Consider the following 20,007-nt stretch of genomic DNA (forward strand, 5'->3'; position numbering starts at 1 on the left):
ACTCTCCCCCCAGCTGACCACACACTCTCCTCCCCCACCACACACTCCCTCCCCCCACCACACACTCCCTCCCCGCTGACCACACACTCTCCTCCCCCCACCACACACTCCCTCCCCCCACCACACACTCCCTCCCCGCTGACCACACACTCTCCTCCCCCCTCCACACACTCCCTCCCCGCTGACCACACACTCTCCCCCCTGCTGACCACACACTCTCCCCCCCGCTGACCACACACTCCCTCCCCCCAGACCACACACTCCCCCCCAACTGACAACACACTCTCCCCCCCACTGACCACACACTCTCCCCCCACTGACCACACACTCCCTCCCCACTGACCACTCTCCTCCCTATTGACCACACACTCTCCTCCCCCCACCACACTCTCCTCCCCACTGACCACACACTCTCCCCCCCACTGACCACTCTCCTCCCCACTGACCACACACTCTTCCCCCCCACTGATGTGACGAGAATACACATAAAATTAAGATGTTTGCTGGCCTGGGTTATCAGCAAGTGGTCTGCCACCTGCCCTCAGGGGAAGGAGAGATAAGGAACAATGGAGCAGCGTCTGGAGATGTGTAATGAAGGGATGGGGGAGAGAGAGCTGTCTGGAGCAGCTCCCCCCTTTGAACCTTGAACTGTTTGAAGTGATGGACAGGCGATGCCCCAGCAGGGGGATAAAAAGGGACAGGTTCGCTCAGGCGACACACACACGCCACCCGAGGTAACGAGACCCTGGAAGCGGTGCGCCTCTCACGAGTGGGTGAGAAGTACCAGACAACAACCAGGGTGGAAAGGTACGATCAGCGGGAACCCGGTGTGTGTCCGCCCTTGCCTGGGTGCCGGGTTCACTGCAGAGGATCGACCGCATCTGGAGGAGGGGTCACAGTCGGTGACCTCAGGTGACATCACCAAGGACCCGCCCAAAAGTTGCTTGTGAGCAATCTCGCCGGTCTGTGAGTGAAGCCGTTCTGAATGATCAGTTGTTCCTGTTCTATCTCTCTCTTCCCCCCACGTTGTCTATCGCCATGGCAACGATTACTGCGAACTGAACTTTGAGTCACTTGGAAATTTGGTCATTTACCCCTAGACAACGATAGAGCTTGATTGATGCTGTTATCTTAATTCTGTGCACATGTGTGTTTATCATCGCTGAACTGTTGCATTTATTATCCTTTCGATTACTGTGTTGCTTATTTCTTTAATAAAACTTTCTTAGTTCTAGTACTCCAGACTCCAACTGAGTGATCCATTTCTGCTGGTTTGGCAACCCAGTTACGGGGTACGTAACACTGACCACACACTCTCCCCCCCACTGACCACACACTCTCCCCCCCACTGACCACTCTCCTCCCTACTGACCACACACTCTCCTCCCCCCACCACACTCTCCCCCCCACTGACCACTCTCCTCCCCACTGACCACACACTCTCCCCCCACTGACCACTCTCCTCCCTACTGACCACACACTCTCCTCCCCCCAACACACTCTCCCCCCCACTGACCACACACTCCCCCCCCACTGACCATACACCCTCCCCCCACTGACCACACACTCTCCTCCCCACTGACCACACACTCTCCCCCCCACTGACCACACACTCTCCTCCCCCCACTGACCACACATTCTCCTGCCCCCACTGACCACACACTCTCCCCCCAACTGACCACACACTCTCCTCCCCCCACTGACCACACACTCTCCTCCCCCCACTGACCACACACTCTCCTCCCCCCACTGACCACACACTCTCCTCCCCCCACTGACCACACATTCTCCTGCCCCAACTGACCACACACTCTCCCCCCAACTGACCACACACTCTCCTCCCCCCACTGACCACACACTCTCCTGCCCCCACTGACCACACGCGTTCCTCCCCCCATTTGGACAGACCAGCCTGGAGATCACGCTGCCTCTCAAGCCTGCGATTCAACGAGATGGTGGCAGATGTGCTTGTAACCCCATCCTCAGTCACTGGGTTATCAAAAAGCCCTACGCCTGATCTAAGGACTCTATTCCAATGCCCTTTGAGGAAAAGAGTTAGAAAGACTCCAACACAGGGAACATTTCTCTTTGCCTCACAGTTAAATGAGTATTTTTTTGAAACATCAGCCTTCGAGTTCTAGACCAGGGGTTCCACCATGAAACCCAACCATTGACCAAAGGGCCCAGGTTGGGAACCCCTTTTCTAGCCTGTCCCACACAAGGAAGCATCCTCTCTACACCCGCACCATCAGGACCCCTCAGGATCTTTCTCAGCTCTGCTCTAACTCTTTTAAGCTCCAGCCTGTCCACCCTTTCTTCATCAGTCAACACACCCATGAAATTGGTCATTCTTGTAAGCTTCAACACCAAGCACAGCCACAGGAAGAGACCTAATATGCACAGTCTCCCACTCAGAAACCACAGGTCTTTTCACCTGATAACTCATGCCTGGTCTGACTTCTATACCACCAGCTTCAGTGTCTCTCTGTTGTGACTGTGATCGAAGTCACCAGAGAAACACAGAAGCTGGAGATATACAAGTCTTCTGGAGATCCTCTGGCAGAGTCTCACAAACCAAAGGTATAAAAGGTAAGTGTAGATGATTCAATACAATATCAATAGCTTCAATGACATTGTTTACTTCAATACTTTGGGTTGGCAAAGGTTCCTCCAAGATACATAGTGGAAGCACATTGTAATTGATAAGACATCTCCAAAGGTCCAAACTCCTTTCAGGGAAACTAATTAACAGAAGTATTTTAAAACCTTTCGACAACAGAGAGCCAGACATACAAAATTAATGTTGTCAGGGCTGAGTACACAAATATGATAAGTATAGAAAAACTATTGATTGCCTACATCTGTGACCATATTTGATATGCTAAGTGATAACATCAGCCTAGGCTGCCAACTTGAACTCAAGTCATAATGATGCAAATAATTTAGCCATATTGCCAGGTTTGATGCAGGCCAATTAACACAACCCCATTGTCTTAATGTTTGGCTCTTGCATGTACTATCTCTTGGTCTGTGGAGCAGCCTGTGCTTTTAACCTCTGTTTACCACTTGCAATTTACAAAATAAAACTAAAGACAAATTGTAAGCTTCCTGAACTTATTTGCATTTAAGACCATAAGATATAGGAGCAGAATTAGGTCATCTGGCCCATTGAGTCTGCTCCACCATTTCATCATGACTAATCTACTTTTCCTCTCAAACCAGATCTCCTGCCTTCTCCTCATATCCCTTCATGTTCTGACCAATCAAGAATCTAACAACCTCTGCTTTAAATATAAAGATTTGGCCTCCACAGCTGCCTGTGTCAACGAATTCCACAGATTCACCACTCTCTGGCTAAAGAAATTCCTCCTCATCTCCGTTCCAAAAGGACACCCCCCCCCCCCCATTCTGAGCCTGTGTCCTCTAGTCATAGACACTCCCACCATAGGAAGCATCCTCTCCACACCCACTCTATCAAGGCATTTCACCATTCAATAGGTTTCAATGAGGTCATCCCTCATTCTTCTGAATTCCAGTGCATACAAGCCCAGAACAATCAAACGCTCTCCATATGACAAGCCATTCAATCCTGGAATCATCTTTGTGAACCTCCTTTGAACCCTCTCCAGTTTCAGCATATCCCTCTAAGATAAAGGGCCCAAAACTGCTCACAATACTCCAAGTGAGGCCTCACCAGTGCTTTATACAGTCTCAACATTACATCCTTGTTTTTATATACTAGTCCTTTTGAAATGAATGCTTACATTGCATTTACAATAAGAACTGAAGACTGCTTGAATTAATATCTGCCAAATTCACACAACTCCAGAATACTCCCTAACATACCCTCCTCTCGACCCCTGGACAACATCTGCCCAAGAAGGCCAAACTTTAAGGAGGATTTGATACAGCAGAGCAGAGAAAAAATGACCCTCACTGCAGACCTCTTCCCCAAATACTAAGCTACAAGACTGTGCAAAAGTCTTACGCACATATATATAGCTCGAGTGCCCAGGACTTTTGCACAGTGAGTCTGCACCTGCACCACCATCCCCTGCCCTGGCACTCCTTCTCTGCCACCTGTCCCACACCCCTCTCACGACTCTCCAACCTCACCATTCCTTTGCTCCCGCCAGATTTACAAATTTGCTCTCCGCACCAGGTTGACTAAAACTGTGCTGTACTGTGCAAAGGGGCTTAGGCACCCGAGCTATACAAGTGTGCTTACCTCCATCTACACTACCTGACATCCCTGACTAGTCATCTACGAGACCGTGCAGAGCATCTACATTATGTCACATTCCTGACTAGTGATCGACAACACTGTTCCAGCATTTCCACAGGCTGCCTGTACACAGACTCAGGTGTCACTTGTCAGATGCACCACCTGCGGTCCTATCCACCTGGGAGCGAACCCTACCTTTTCAGACAGCTCTATTATCACCACTTGGTCTCCCAGTTGTGGGAGGATCATCTTTTCTTCTTCTGGTTCTCTCCGATCAACAATGTGTTGCTGGTGTTTTGCGCAGTCCCTCAACACTTTAAGCCAGTTACAGACGTCCTTTATGTACTGGGTCATTTTATCCCCACAAGTTCCAGGTTCCCTGCACCCCACGAGGCAGTCACAATGCTTGCCCAGTCAGTAATTCGGAGAGGCTCAGCTCTAGCATGCGGTTTGGGATCACTCACAACCTCATCACGATTCCTAGCAATACATCAGCCCATGTCTTTCCCATCTCCGTTATCGCTTTAGCTAAGGCAGTTCTGATTGCTCAGTTCACCCTTTCTGCCATTCCTGAATTGTCAAATGCCTAACAGCTTGAACATCTCCTTTATGACTTTCCCTGTGACGTGTGCTCCCTGATTCCCTGTGACAAGTCCACCTGAGCTGGCGTTCCCCACCCGGGGAGAGTTTCCTTAGCTAAAGTCTGTGTGCGATACTGACAATACAATCTCCCAGTTGACAATGCCTCTGCTTTTTGGCAGGGGTCCTATGAAGTCTATATGGACACCTTCCCAGGGCTCCCTCAGTCGTGACTGGTTTCCCAACTGCATCTCTATGCCCTTACTGGGGTTATGCCGAGCACAAATAATACAATAATGGCAGAATTTCTCAACATCCCCGCCCATCCCTGGCCACCACCAGTCCTGCAGGATAGCTGTGATCATGCCCCGCCGTCCCTGATGCATCACCCCATGATATAACCCCAGCAGTGTCTGCCTAGTACATGGTGGTTCTACTGCGACTCCTGTCTTCCCATGGGCCCAGCTCCATTCCAGTCCCACCTCTGCTCCATTTCTCCTTCTTCTCTGCCTCTGCATTTCATTTTACGAAACTGGCTCTGGTAGTCCTTCCTGCACGCTTGTCTCTTTGCTGCCCTTTTTGCCATGGTCTCTGCCCACTCGTTCCCTTTCTGGTGAGCCTCTTCTTCAATCATCTCCTCCAACATTCTGCATTGCCACACACAACTCTAAGTGTGTTGGGGTAGAGTGCTCTGCTTTTCCCCTGGGTGAAGGGCTTGTAGATGGTGAGGAGTGTGAGTGACTGGCTAGGATCACCAGGTTTCTGCGTCTGTTGTCTATGGGTGCCACTCTGACAGGCAATACTGGATGTAACCTCTCCTGTTTGTGGGTAGTTTCCCGCTTGATCAACTCGCTGGTCCAGCGTCTCCCATTTAACCTCATCGCCTTCCTCGACAGTTATTCGCATAGTTGCTGCCCAGTGTACCCACCTGCAGGGCCTTATCCCATTAACCTCTCAGCCTGCTCAGACCCCTCCCTGTATTGATGTCTGATTTTCACCTGCGTCTTTCTCTGTCCGTAACTGCTCCTTCAGTCTGTCCAGTTCTGCTTGTAACACTGTCTCCCTGTTCCCTGTAGTCATTCCTTTCCTTCTGTAGCTTTACTATCTGCACACTGTACCATTCCTGACATATTGGCCTTTCTCACAAAAACACGAGATAGAAGAAGCCCCTCCTCTTTGATAGTCAATGTTCCTCTGGGCTCAGGGTCTTAACCCACCTGGCTTTCTCCATTCCCTCAAGTCTACGAAGTATACACTCTGTGAATTCTCCCCTCTTCATAACTGAGCCCCTGATGTTACTGTATCCCTTTTATATAGAAAGTTAAATATTTCTGCACTATCGCCGTCTTAGTCTTTGATTCTGAGGTTTTCCCACACACACAAACAATTCCCCAAACGAACATACATGCATTTTCTGACACCCCAAACAGCATCTCCCACATGACCCAAGCACTCTCACCATACTTAATCTGCGGCCCACCGAACGAGCATCCTGACAGGTCAGGTCACCAACCACCTTTTGCAACTGTCTTGAGAAACTATCCAGAGCTGTCTGGCAGCTGGTCCCTTACACGACACACAGAAACACACACACCACACTTTTACATCTACCAGTTCAGCTCTCCATCATGTCCTCTGATACTCCATGATCCCATGGTCATTGACCTTACCAAGATCTAAGCTGGGAGCTACTCTTAAAAACTACCCCCGTCCTTCGATTGCTGAAGTCACTGGCCACACTGTGGGTCACAAACATCTTGCACAAGCACCCAAACGTTGTGACTGTGATCAAAGTCAGCAGAGAGACACTGAAGCTAGTGATACAGATGCCCTTATGTGGCACAACACACAGGCATCATTGCAAGGCCTCTCTGAAGGCCTGAACGCCTTCGGGAGAAACTAATTAACAAAAATATTCTAAAACCAGAGAATCAGTCACCAAAAATCAAATGTTGTCACGGCTGTCTGTGAGTACACAAATACTGTTGATTGCCTATATGTGTGACCATGTTTGATACGCTAAATGACAACGTCCATCTGGTCTGCTAACTTGCACCCAAGTCACAATGGTACAAATAATTTAATCATGTTGACTGGTTTGATACAAGCTAATTAACACAATCCCATTGCCTTGCAATCTTTTGGTCAATGGAGCAGCCTGTGGTTTAACATCAATTTACTGCTTGCAACTTACAAAAAACTGAAGGCTAATTTAAGCTTCCTGAACTTATATACATTTACAGTACCTGCTATATTTACCTCACTCCTGAATACTCGCTATCAACGCCCATTACATTTCAGCGAGAGATCTCATAGACACAGGGTGCCCAGGGGAGCTATCCCATCCATCCCTTACCCTCTGGCCTCGACCTCTCACTTGGCCACTCGTTTGGTGCCGTTTGCAGTGGACAACTGAGCTAACAATGCGAAATGCTATCAGAGAGTTGGGGTGAACATTGTAGAAACAGGCCTTTTGGCCCACTCAGTCCGTGCTGACTATCACCCCCTCACCCCCCCACCCCCCACAGCAATCTCATTTTATTCTCCCCAGATTCTGCTACTCACTCATACACTCACACCTTTGGGATTTGAGAAGGAGCCTGAGCCTCAGTCAGACTCCACAGGGACACAGCACCGGAGGCTCAGATCAAACCCAGGTCTCCAGAGATTGAAGGCAGCAGCTCTACCAGCCAAGCAACTGGGCTGCCCTACCCAAGCAGCCCATTTCAATGGATAGCAGGACTCAGCAAGTAAAACCATCAACAATACTTGTCGCCACGCTTACAGGCTGGACCCCACAGTACTGCCACAGGCAAGGCCCCTGCTCTCACAGACACCTGCCCACAGTGCTGTCACGGGCAAGGCTCCTGCTCTCACAGACACCTGCCCACAGTATTGTCACGGGCAAGGCTCCTGCTCTCACAGACACCTGCCCACAGTGCTGTCACGGGCAAGGCCCCTGCTCTCACAGACACCTGCCCACGTTGCTGTCACGGGCAAGGCCCCTGCTCTCACAGACACCTGCCCACAGTACTGCCACAGGCAAGGCCCCTGCTCTCACAGACACCTGCCCACAGTACTGTCACGGGCAAGGCCCCTGCTCTCACAGACACCTGCCCACAGTACTGCCACAGGCAAGGCCCCTGCTCTCACAGACACCTGCCCACAGTACTGTCACGGGCAAGGCCCCTGCTATTACAGACACCTGCCCACGTTGCTGCCACGGGCAAGGCCCCTGCTCTCACAGACACCTGCCCACAGTACTGTCACGGGCAAGGCTCCTGCTCTCACAGACACCTGCCCACAGTGCTGCCACGGGCAAGGCCCCTGCTCTCACAGACACCTGCCCACAGTGCTGTCACGGGCAAGGCCCCTGCTCTCACAGACACCTGCCCACAGTGCTGTCACGGGCAAGGCTCCTGCTCTCACAGACACCTGCCCACAGTGCTGTCACGGGCAAGGCCCCTGCTCTCACAGACACCTGCCCACAGTGCTGCCACGGGCAAGGCCCCTGCTCTCACAGACACCTGCCCACAGTGCTGTCACGGGCAAGGCCCCTGCTCTCACAGACACCTGCCCACAGTGCTGCCACGGGCAAGGCCCCTGCTCTCACAGACACCTGCCCACAGTACTGTCACGGGCAAGGCCCCTGCTCTCACAGACACCTGCCCACAGTACTGTCACAGGCAAGGCCCCTGCTCTCACAGACACCTGCCCACAGTACTGTCACGGGCAAGGCCCCTGCTCTCACAGACACCTGCCCACAGTGCTGCCACGGGCAAGGCCCCTGCTCTCACAGACACCTGCCCACAGTGCTGTCACGGGCAAGGCCCCTGCTCTCACAGACACCTGCCCACAGTACTGTCACGGGCAAGGCCCCTGCTCTCACAGACACCTGCCCACAGTACTGTCACGGGCAAGGCCCCTGCTCTCACAGACACCTGCCCACAGTGCTGCCACGGGCAAGGCCCCTGCTCTCACAGACACCTGCCCACAGTATTGTCACGGGCAAGGCCCCTGCTATTACAGACACCTGCCCACAGTGCTGCCACGGGCAAGGCCCCTGCTCTCACAGACACCTGCCCACAGTACTGTCACGGGCAAGGCCCCTGCTCTCACAGACACCTGCCCACAGTACTGTCACGGGCAAGGCCCCTGCTCTCACAGACACCTGCCCACAGTACTGTCACGGGCAAGGCCCCTGCTCTCACAGACACCTGCCCACAGTACTGTCACGGGCAAGGCCCCTGCTCTCACAGACACCTGCCCACAGTACTGTCACGGGCAAGGCCCCTGCTCTCACAGACACCTGCCCACAGTACTGTCACGGGCAAGGCCCCTGCTCTCACAGACACCTGCCCACAGTACTGTCACGGGCAAGGCCCCTGCTATTACAGACACCTGCCCACAGTGTTGTCACCGGCAAGGCCCCTGCTCTCACAGACACCTGCCCACAGTGCTGCCACGGGCAAGGCCCCTGCTCTCACAGACACCTGCCCACAGTGCTGCCACGGGCAAGGCCCCTGCTATTACAGACACCTGCCCACTGAGACCCTATATCGGGCGAGACCACTGCTACGATAGACTGGACCCACTGTGTCATTACTACAGCGCTGTTACAGCTATGGGCCTGTGATACTGTCACCAAGAGCATTGCAGCTGAAGGCCAGGCCAGGTCAGGACCTGCCATTCCATTACTGCCCGGCAGGACACGGGCGGAGAGAACAGTGAAGGTCTGGAGTGCACGTGAAAACAGTACTGTTACAGGCAGCACGGTGACAGCATAGTACCATTACTACTTCTATGAATGCGCTGTCAGAGTCAGAGAGAGTAACACCATGGTAGACAGGGGCCACTACAGCAACGGTCAAGGGACAGGGCAGTGGCTGGAATAGGTCACTGGACAGTTCTGCATGTGTGCCCGGTTCCAGTCTGCTCACACTGGACGGTAACGAGTACAGCCGGGCCACGCTGCCAGGCACAGACCCACTCTGCTTTCCCGCGAGCAGCAGTGTGTCTTTTTCTGTGTCAGCTTCCTGCACTGCCGAGCTACAAGTGAATGAAGCATGGGGAACTACCTCCAGTCCAGGGAGAATGGTCAGCCAGCACAGGCCGGAATGGTGGGCTCAGCAAGACTGGACATGTAACAGGCCACACCCCTGACTAACACCAGCAGGAGATGACTCCCTACAAGATAGCAGCAGAATTAGGCCATTCAGCCCATCGAGTCTTCTCCACCATTCCATCATGGCTGATCCCAGATCCCACTCAATCCCATACACCTGCCCTCTCATCATGTCCATGGATGTCTTGACCGATCAGGAAACTATCAATTTTCACTTTAAATATACCAACGGACTTGGCCTCCACCACAGTCTGTGGCAGAGCATTCCACAGATTCACTACTCTCTGGGTAAAACTAATTCCTCCTTGCCTCTGTTCTAAAAGGTCACCCCTCAATTTTCGAGGCTGTACCTTCTAGTTCTGGATACCCCCACCATAGGAAACATCCTCTCTACATCCGCTTTATCTAGCCCTTTCAGCATTCGGTAGGTTTCAAAGAGATCCCCCAGCATTCTTCTAAATTCCAGTGAGTACAGGCCCAAAGATGCCAAACACCCCTCATATGTTAACCCCTTCATTCCGGGTATAATCCTCATGAACCTCCTCTGGACTCTCTCCAATGACAGCACATCCCTTCTGAGATACGCAGCCCAAAACTGTTGGCAATAGTCCTAACTAGTGTCTTGTAAAGCCACAGCAGTACCTCCTCTATTCTATTCCTCTTGAAATAAATGCCAACATTGCATTTGCCTCTTTACCTCGGACTCAACCTGTAAATTAACCCTCTGGGAGTCTTGCACGAGGACTCCTAAGTCCCTCTGCACCTCTGATGTTTGAACCTTCTCCACTTTAGATAATAGTCCGCACTATTGTTCCTTTTACCAAAATTCATTACCATACGTTTCCCAACACTATTCCATCTGTCACTTTTTGCCCAGTCCTCCAATCTGTCTAAGTGCTGCTGCAATCACATTGCTTCCTCAGCACCACCAACCCCTCCACCTACCTTTGTTTCATCTGCAAACTTTGCCATAAAGCCATCAATTCCATATCTAAATCATTGACAAATAATGTGAAAAGCAGCAGTCCCAATACTGACCCCTGAGGATCACCACTAGTCACTGGCAGCCAACCAGAAAAGGCTCCCTTTATTCCCACTCACTGTCTCCTGCCTGTCAGCCATTCCTCTATCCATGCCAGTATCTTTCCTGTAACACCACAGGATTTTATCTTGTTAAGCAGCCTCATATGTGTACCTTATCAAATGCCTTCTGAAAATCCAAGTAAATGACATCCACTGCCTCTCCTTTGTCCACCTTGCATGTTACTTCCTCAAAGAACTCCAACAGATTTGTCAGGCAAGATTTCCCTTCACAGAAACCATGCTGACTTTGACTTATTTTATCATTCATCTCCAAGTACCCTGAAACCTCATCCTTAATGATAGACTCCAACACTTTCCCAACCACTGAGGTTAGGCTAACTGGCCTATAATTTCCTTCCTCCCTTCGTATAGAGTGCAGTGACATTTGCAATGTTCCAGACCTCCGGAACCATGCTAGAATCAGGTTATTCTTGAAAGATCATGACCAATGCGTCTGTTATCTCTTCAGCAACCTCTCTCAGAACTCTGGGATGTAGTCTTATCCACCTTAAGACCTTCCAGTTTGCCTCACACTTTCCCCTTTGTAATAGTATTGGCACTCACTCCTGCTCCCCGACACTCACGGACCTCTGACACACTGCCTGTGTCTTCCACAGTGAAGACTCATGCAAATAACTTAATAAATTCATCTGCCAATATTGTCCCCCAGTATCATATCCAGTGGTCCAATATCAACTCTCAATTCCCTTTTATGTAACTGAAAAAACTTTTGGTATCCTGCTTTATATTATTGGCTAGTTTGCCCTCGTATTTCATCTTTTCCCTTCTTATGGTTTTTTTGTTGCCTTTTATTGGGTTTTAAAAACTTCCCAAATATCCAAATTCACACTCATTTTTGTGACATTTTATGCCCTTTCCTTGGCTCTTATGCAGTCCTTAACTTCCCTTGTCAACCACAGTTGCCTAGATCTGCCATTTGAGAACTTCTTCTGTGGGACATATCTATCCTGCGCCTTGTGAACTATTCCCAGAAACTTGCACTCTGCTATCATCCCCACCAGTATCTTCCTGGGCAAGCTCCTCTCTCGTGGCTCTATAATTCCTTTATTCCATTGTGATACTCTTACATGTGACTTATGCTTCTCCCTCTCAAATTGCAGTATGGATTCAATCATCTTATGATCACTACCTCCTAAGGGTTCCTTTCATTAAGCTCCCTAATAAGATCTGGTTATTACACAACACCCAATCTAAGTTGGCCTTTCCCCGAGTAGGCTCAAGCACAAAGTGCTCTAAAAAACCTTCTTGTAGGCATTCAACAAATTCCTTCTCTTGCAATCTGACACCAACCTGGTTTTCCCAATTCCCTTGCATATTGAAATCCCCCATTACAATAGTGACATTACCTTATATGGCCTTTCCAGCACCTTTGCAATCTCAACCTCACATCTTGGCTACTATTTGGAGGCCTATATATGATTCCCACTTTTTTTAACCCTTGCAGTTTCTAACTCCACCCACAAAGATTCAACATTCTCTGACCCTACGTCAGATTGTCTATCATCTGGTCACCAAGGCGTACGAGGGATGTGAAAGGGAAGAGAGGAGGTTCACCGGCATGTTGTCCAGGATGCAGTGGAAATGAGGGAAGATCAGAAAGACTGAGTCTGTTTTCTCCTGAAGTGGAGGTGGAAGAGGTTAAGAGGGGATATGACTGAAGTTTACAGAAATAGAAGACTGCTGGAGACTTCTCTCCCTCTCAGAGGTAGAGGACGAAGGTGTAGGATAAGGGGGAAGGAATTCAGAGAGGGACCCCTTTCATTCAGAAAACGATGACTACCTGCTGGACTGGACAGCGGTGGAAGCAGGGATCTGATGAGCAGCTGAATCTCCCAGGCACGGACAGCTCTGCATGACAGGGTTATGACGGGGTTAATACGGAAGGGTGCCCATTGGTCGCAACAGACCAATTGAGCCGAATGGCCTGTTTCCATGCTGGATTATTCTAAGCTTCACTTAGCGAGAAGCAACAGGGATACGTACCTCTGAAAGATACGAGTCACCCAATCAGTGCACGGCAAGGCCTTTGGCCAAGAAACTATCTGCTGGAGGAAGCAACTTAGGCGAGTGTGGGAGAGAAATTGTTACAGCAGAAACCACAGATTGACAGATGGTCTCACAGAACTCCTGCACAGTTGATATATCGTGCAGGGACTCTGCAGCTGAGCAATAAATTGGAGACACAGCCTGCTGCTGTGATGGGAGATCAAAGAGGGGTGGGGAAGCAAGCCAGCAGGAAATTATGGAGCACAGATTTGCTTTTGGCTGTTTACATCCACTTAAACTGAGCTTAAACAGGACTTGGCAAGAAGAGGGCAACTCCAGAGATTCTAGTTGACTCCTTGCACTCCCCAAGTGGCAGTATGAATGCTCAGCATTTTCTCATCTCCACAGACAGCTGATTATCGACTCAGTGGCTGCATCAGTCATCCAGACGTAGTGTTTTGGTTTCCCCGCACCCCGTGCACCAGACAGCCAGACACGGTATTTCGGTTCCCCCCACCCGTCAGAAGGTAGCACTAACATCGATCCACACACACAGAATGATTGTCCCCCACCCCTGCAAGCCTGCGGATGGACAGGACACACTGCGCTTGTATCTGCAGCCAAGCCAAGCCAGAGAGGACTTGATTGAAACAAACAGGATTTTAAAGAGGTTGACTGGGTGGATGTGGAATGGGTGTTTCCTGGGGTGGGGGGCATAGCACAGAAACAGGCCCTTCCACACATCTAGTCCATGCTAAAACCATTTAAACTACGTCCTCCCAATGACCTGTACTGGGACCATAGCCCCCTGTATCCATACCATCCATGTACCTATCCAAACTTCTCTTAAACATTGAAATAGAGTTTGTGTTAGCTGCTCATTCCACACTTTCACAGCCCTCCGCATTCTCCTTAAACTCCCCACCTTTCACCCTTAATCCATGACCTCTGCTTGTGTCCCACCCAACCTCAGTGGAAAAAGCCTGCTTGCATTTACCCTATCTATAACCCTCAATTTTGTGTACCTCTATCAAAACTCCTCTCAATATTCTACGTTCTAAAAATACAGTCCTAACCTATTCAATTTTTCCCTACAACTCAGCTCCTCCAGACCCAGTAACATCCTTCAAAATTTTCTCTACACTCTTTCGAACTTTTTTAGTGCTACAGAGCACTGGAACATGATGGCTCGTTACATACTGCTCCCTACAGATCCACTCACTTCTGTTAAAACATCGCTATTGTTTTCTCTTGTTCTGCCTCAATGCACTGTGTAATGATTTGTTACGTATGAACAGTATTTCACTGTGAACAAGAGAAAATCTGCAGATGCTGGAATTCCAAGCAACACACACAAAATGCTGGAGGAACTCAGCAGGCCAGGCAGCAGCTATGGAAAAGGGTAAACAGTTGACGTTTCAAGCCGAGACCCTTCACCAGCACTGGAGAAGGAAAGGTGAGAAGCCAGGGTGAGAAGGTGGGGGGGGAGGAAGAGACACAAGGTGATAGGTGAAACCAGGAGGGGAGGGGTGAAGTAAGGAGTTCAGAAGTTGATTGGTGAAAGAGATACAGGGCTGGAGAAGGGGGAGTCTGATAGGAGAGGACAGAAGGCCATGGGAAAAAATTAAAGGTGGGGGAGCAGCACCAGAGGGAGGTGATGGGCGGGTAAGGGGATAAGGTGAGAGAGGGAAATGAGAATGGGGAATGGTGGGGGGGGGGGAGCTGTGAGTCTCTTGGAATAATCTACTGTAGTGAGGCCTCCTGCATATCGGTGAGACACGGCATAGATCGGGAGGCCGCTTCGCTAAGCACCCATGCTCCTGCCGCCAGAAACAGCCAGATCTCCCAGTGGCCACTCATCTTAATTCCACTTCCCATTCCCATTCCGATGAGGTTTCCTCTACTTTTGCAATTAGGCCATACTGAGATTGGAGAAGCAACACCTTGTATTCCATCTGGGTAGCCTCCAACCTGATGGCGTTGACATCGATTTCTCAAACTTCCAGTAATGCCACCCCCCTCCTCTTCTTCACCATTCCCTCTCTCACCTTCTCTCCTTACCTGCCCATCACCTCCCTCTGGTGCTCCTCCCCCTTTTCTTTCTTCCGTGGCCTTCTGTCCTCTCCCATCAGATTCCTCCTTCTCCAGCCCTGTATCTCTTTCACCAATCAGCTTCAGCTTCCCAGCTCTTTACTTCACCCCCTCCCCTCCCGGTTTCACCCATCACCTACCATATTGTATTTCTACCCACCCCCCACCTTCTTACTCTGATTTCTCATCTTTTTCCTCCAGTCCCGATGAAGAGTCTCAGCCCAAAAACCCTAATGCGACTGTTTACACTTTTTCAGAGATGCTGCCTGACCTGCTGAGTTCCCCCATCATTTTGTGAGCAACACACACAAAATGCTGGTGAACGCAGCAGGCCAGGCAGCATCTCTAGGAAGAGGTACAGACGACATTTCGAGCCGAGACCCTTTGTCAGGACTAACTGAAAGAAGAGCTAGTAAGAGATTTGAAAGTGGGAGGGGGAGGGGGAGATCTGAAATGATAGGAGAAGACAGGAGGGGGAGGGATGGAGCTAAGAGCTGGAAAGTTGATTGGCAAAAGGGATACGGGGCGGGAAAAGGGAGAGGATCATGGGACGGGAGGCCGAGGGAGAAAGAAAGGGGGGGGGAGCCCAGAGGAAGATGGAGAGCAGGCAAGGAGTAATTGTGAGAGGGACAGAGAGAGAAAAAAGGGGGGGAAAAAACTAAAAATAATGAATAAATAAAGGGTAAGAAGGGGAGGTGGGGCATTAACTGGAGTTAGAGAAGTCAATGTTCATGCCATCAGGTTGGAGGCTACCCAGACGGAATATAAGGTGTTGTTCCTCCAACCTGAGTGTGGCTTCATCTTTACAGTAGAGGAGGCCGTGGACAGACATGTCAGAATGGGAATGGGATGTGGAATTAAAATGTGTGGCCACTGGGAGATCCTGCTTTCTCTGGCGGACAGAGCGCAGCATTTTGTAAGAGTTGCATCTGCAGATTTTCTTGCGTTTGTGATAGCCTCACATGATACAACATGTATACAAACACTTGAATCAACAAGGCATAGAAGGCTATAGACCAAGTGCAGGCAATTGGGATGGGCTCTTGATGGCTGCTGTATACATAGTGGGCAAAAGGCCTGTTTCTGTGCTGATCACTCTGTGACTTTGTATAAAACTAGACAAAACTGTTAAAAATAAGGTGTCTCCTATTCAACACTGAGGTGAAGTGTTTTTATTCCCGTCAAAGGATAGAGGAAACAATCCCCCTGTATACTCTTTTAAAGTGGAGGAACATAGTTTCTTGATGAGCAATGTGTGTAAATATTACCCAGGACAGACAGGAAATTAGATTTCACCTTTACAATCAGATCAGTCGTGATTTTACTGAGAGGTGGAGCAGCCTTGAGGGGTTGACTCAGGTCCCTGAAGGCAGGTTTTTTTCTAGTTCCAGAGCAGCAGGCAAATCGACCTCACACTTTATAATGTACCGGTCCATTGTACTGTGCAGAGTTCCAAATTGCTTTGTGAGAAGCCAAAAGATACTTCACAGGTCAAAGATTAAACACTCACCGAAGTTCTGCAGCAGAAACTGAACTCTAAACTAAAATAGAACGCAAAGTCTTGCTGTGTTAGAACACAGTGTGGTACAGCACAGGAACTGGCCTTGCACACCACAATGTCTGCACCAACTAAGACGCCGAATTAAACCAAGTGTCTTCCTCGTTCAGGACAGGCACAGGCCCTTCAGAAAGTTACAGTGCATCAAACTAATTAATCCAATCACATCTACTCCCTGGTCCATACCCCTCATTTTTCTGCAGATTCAAGTGCCTATGCAAAAGCTTCTTGAACACATCCATTGTACCTGTCTCCAGCACTATCCCTAGTAACACATTCTACACACTTGATATAAGAACTTCCCTTTCACATTTTCCCCCTCTGACTTTAAATGCATGCCCTCTCGTACTGGACATTTATATGTACACCCCTCGACTCCCTGCATGTCTGGGTGTCTATCACATACCCCTACTGTGCCTGCTTCCACAATACTCCAGGCAACTTGTTCCAAAGCTGAGACCCTGCACAGACCATCACACCTCTCCACACCGACAATATCCAGTAGGCTCCCGTTGGTTGCGGAAGGAGACAAGTGTGGAAGAGGGCACAAATTCTCCCTGGGGAAAACAGAACAATGCTTAACGGGCCCTCAGCACTGGCTGTGATTTGCACAACACTGCCCAGCATCAATACTGGCCCAGCTGAGACTCTCCATCTGCAGAGAACAGCAACAGATGAGGGCACTTAAACCAGCACAGGAACAACAGAGCAACTACTGTACCGACGGTAATGGGGCACTGGATTACAAGGGATGAGATGTTACACTGCTATACGTGGCTGCACTGGATCCCTTCTACACCAGCATCTCCACAAGTCACACCACCTGTCACCCCCAATGTGATCCGTTGTGGATGGGCCTCAACACAAATCTGGTCAAGGGTAATTGCCCATCAGTGCCTAAACAGCTGCTGAATAAGTATGTGAAAGAGGCTCAGGGACGTGGAAGAAACCAGGTACAGAGAGCCAGTGTCGACCTGACGGGTTGAATGGCCTCCCTCAGGGAGAAAGGGGCACGGGAGCACGGGATCACGCCGGGATGGTTGGGTCGGAGGCTCAGTGGCAGACCTGTGATCCGTACCGTGACCAGGGAAGAGCGGGTTGTGAAAGACCCACATTCCCTCCCAGTCCCAGACTCACCTGGCTTCTCACAGGACAGCCCAGAGAAATAGCGGCAACACCGAGAGAAAGTGAACTCCCCCAGGGTCACACACACCAGACACCGGCTCGTTTAGGCTCCCGTACCCGGGCACTGCACAGAACGATCCCACCCAGCTCCGAACCGTACAATACAAAACAAAACCGCACGCAACGCGGCAACAGATGGGAGTCCGGACTTTCGCGTCGGCCAGCTAAAGTTCAGGTTACCGGCTGGGGCTGATCGACCAGCCGGCCCTCCCCCTCTCCCGCTCCCGCTCCCCACGCCACTTACCAGAGCTCTTCGTCCGGTCACACGGCGCTCCTGTCCCGGGCCGCAGCGAAACTGACTGCGTGCAAAGCGAGGCGACTGACAAAGGAGACGAGGAAGGCCAGCCCCCGGGGCCGAGCGCAGCAGGGCGGGGCGGGGAGGGACGGGGCAGGACAGGGCAGGCCCACGGCTCCGATTCGGCTCGCTCGATCGCCCCTGCGGGGCGGGGACACGCCGGGCACAAGGGAGGTGGGAGAGAAAGAACATGCAGCGAGGGGGGAGGATGTGAATCGTCTTTCGGGTCTTGGTCACCGCCCGGTAGGTTTATAGATTGTGAATAAACTCCATTCATTCAAATTATCTGCAAGACATACAAAATAGCACACGGGCTCTGGAAATGTTCAGTATCTGTTCATCCACAATGTCATCCAGTCTGTACATAGTGTTACATTCTGTGTACAAAACATCACTTCCACTCCTGTGTCCTCTTTGAACAATGTACCTTTATATGTTGTGTTGGGTCCCGACCCCTTGGTACAGGGGCCAGAGGGCCTTGCCTTGTGTTGCCGGACCCATCTTCTGTAGCTCCTGCGACTGGGTGGGACAGAGACCGTGAACCCGGGTCTGACTTGCCCCTCTTGGAACTGCTGTCAGTACATTATAAACAGGGCTTGAGGTTTGTTTTGGAAGCAGTTATGGTAAAGTTATGAAAATACCAACCCAAATTCAATCAATATCACTGATAAAAATCTCCACCAACAAAAAAACAATCTTTAACACAAGATATTCTGTCAAGGCTGAAAATCCAGGGCAACAAACACACAGCTTGGCAAGTCAGACAGCATCTTCGGAAGGGAATAAACAACGTTTTGGGCTGGTTCCCTTCAACAAGACAAGCGAACTGTTCTTTGCCTTTCCACCTATTATAGTATACACAAGCTGCCAATGGAAACCCTCAACAGTAGTGTCACAGGGGTGAGTAACCTTCAAAATATGCAGATGTCTGACGATAAGAAATATAGCTAAGATTTTCTCAACACATTCATTGTGGTACTGTATATACAGTTTGGGTTTCCAGTCTGAAATTTCGATGCACCCTCTGAGAAACATTGTCTTGAATAGCCTGGAGATCTGTGACAGTAATCCCCCATTACCCTGGAGATCTGTGACAGTAATCGCTTTACCCTGGGAATCTGTGACAGTAATCCCCCATTGCTCTGGGGATCTGTGACAATAATCTCTTTACCCTGGGAATCTGTGACAGTAATCCCTTTACCGTGGAGATCTGTGACAGTAAATCCCCCATTACCCTGGGGATCTGTAACCGTACTCTCCCTTCACCCTGGAGATCTGTGACAGTAATCCCTTTACCCTGGGAATCTGTGACAGTAATCTCCCATTGCCCTGGGGATCTGTGACAGTAATCTCTTTATCCTGGGAATCTGTGACAGTAATCCCTTTACCCTGGGATTCTGTGACAGTAAATCCCTTTACCCTGGGGATCTGTGACCGTAATTCCCTATTACCCTGGGGATCTGTGACAGTAATCCCCCTTTACCCGGGGATCTGTGACAGTAATCCCTTTACCGTGGAGATCTGTGACAGTAAATCTCCCATTACCCTGGGGATCTGTGACAGTAAATTCCCCTTTACCCTGGGGATCTGTGACCATAATCTTCCTTTACCCTGGGGATCTGTGACAGTAATCTCCCTTTACCCTGGGGATCTGTGACAGTAATCCCCCTTTACCCTGGGGATCTGTGACAGTAAATCCCTTTACCCTGGGGATCTGTGACCATAATCCCCCTTCACTCTGGGGATCTGTGACAGTAATCCCTTTACCCTGGGGATCTGTGACTGTAATCTCCTTTTACCCTGGGGATCTGTGACAGTAATCCCTTTACCCTGGGGATCTGTGAATGTAATCCCATTAC

The 20,007-nt window shown here is 50.2% G+C and overlaps 1 protein-coding gene across 1 annotated transcript in view; it reads right to left on the reverse strand.

Moving 5' to 3' along the window:
* LOC134353833 (CD151 antigen-like) overlaps window positions 1-18,253 on the reverse strand; it is a 61,577-nt gene extending 43,324 nt beyond the window's left edge. The window contains exon 1 of the mRNA XM_063062294.1: window positions 18,098-18,253. The gene's annotated coding sequence lies outside the window, so the exon portion shown is untranslated. The remainder of the gene's footprint in view (window positions 1-18,097) is intronic.
* Between the last annotated feature and the right edge of the window lie 1,754 nt (window positions 18,254-20,007).

The sequence above is a fragment of the Mobula hypostoma genome, chromosome 11, assembly GCF_963921235.1.
Source record: "Mobula hypostoma chromosome 11, sMobHyp1.1, whole genome shotgun sequence".
Lineage (NCBI taxonomy): Eukaryota > Metazoa > Chordata > Chondrichthyes > Myliobatiformes > Myliobatidae > Mobula > Mobula hypostoma.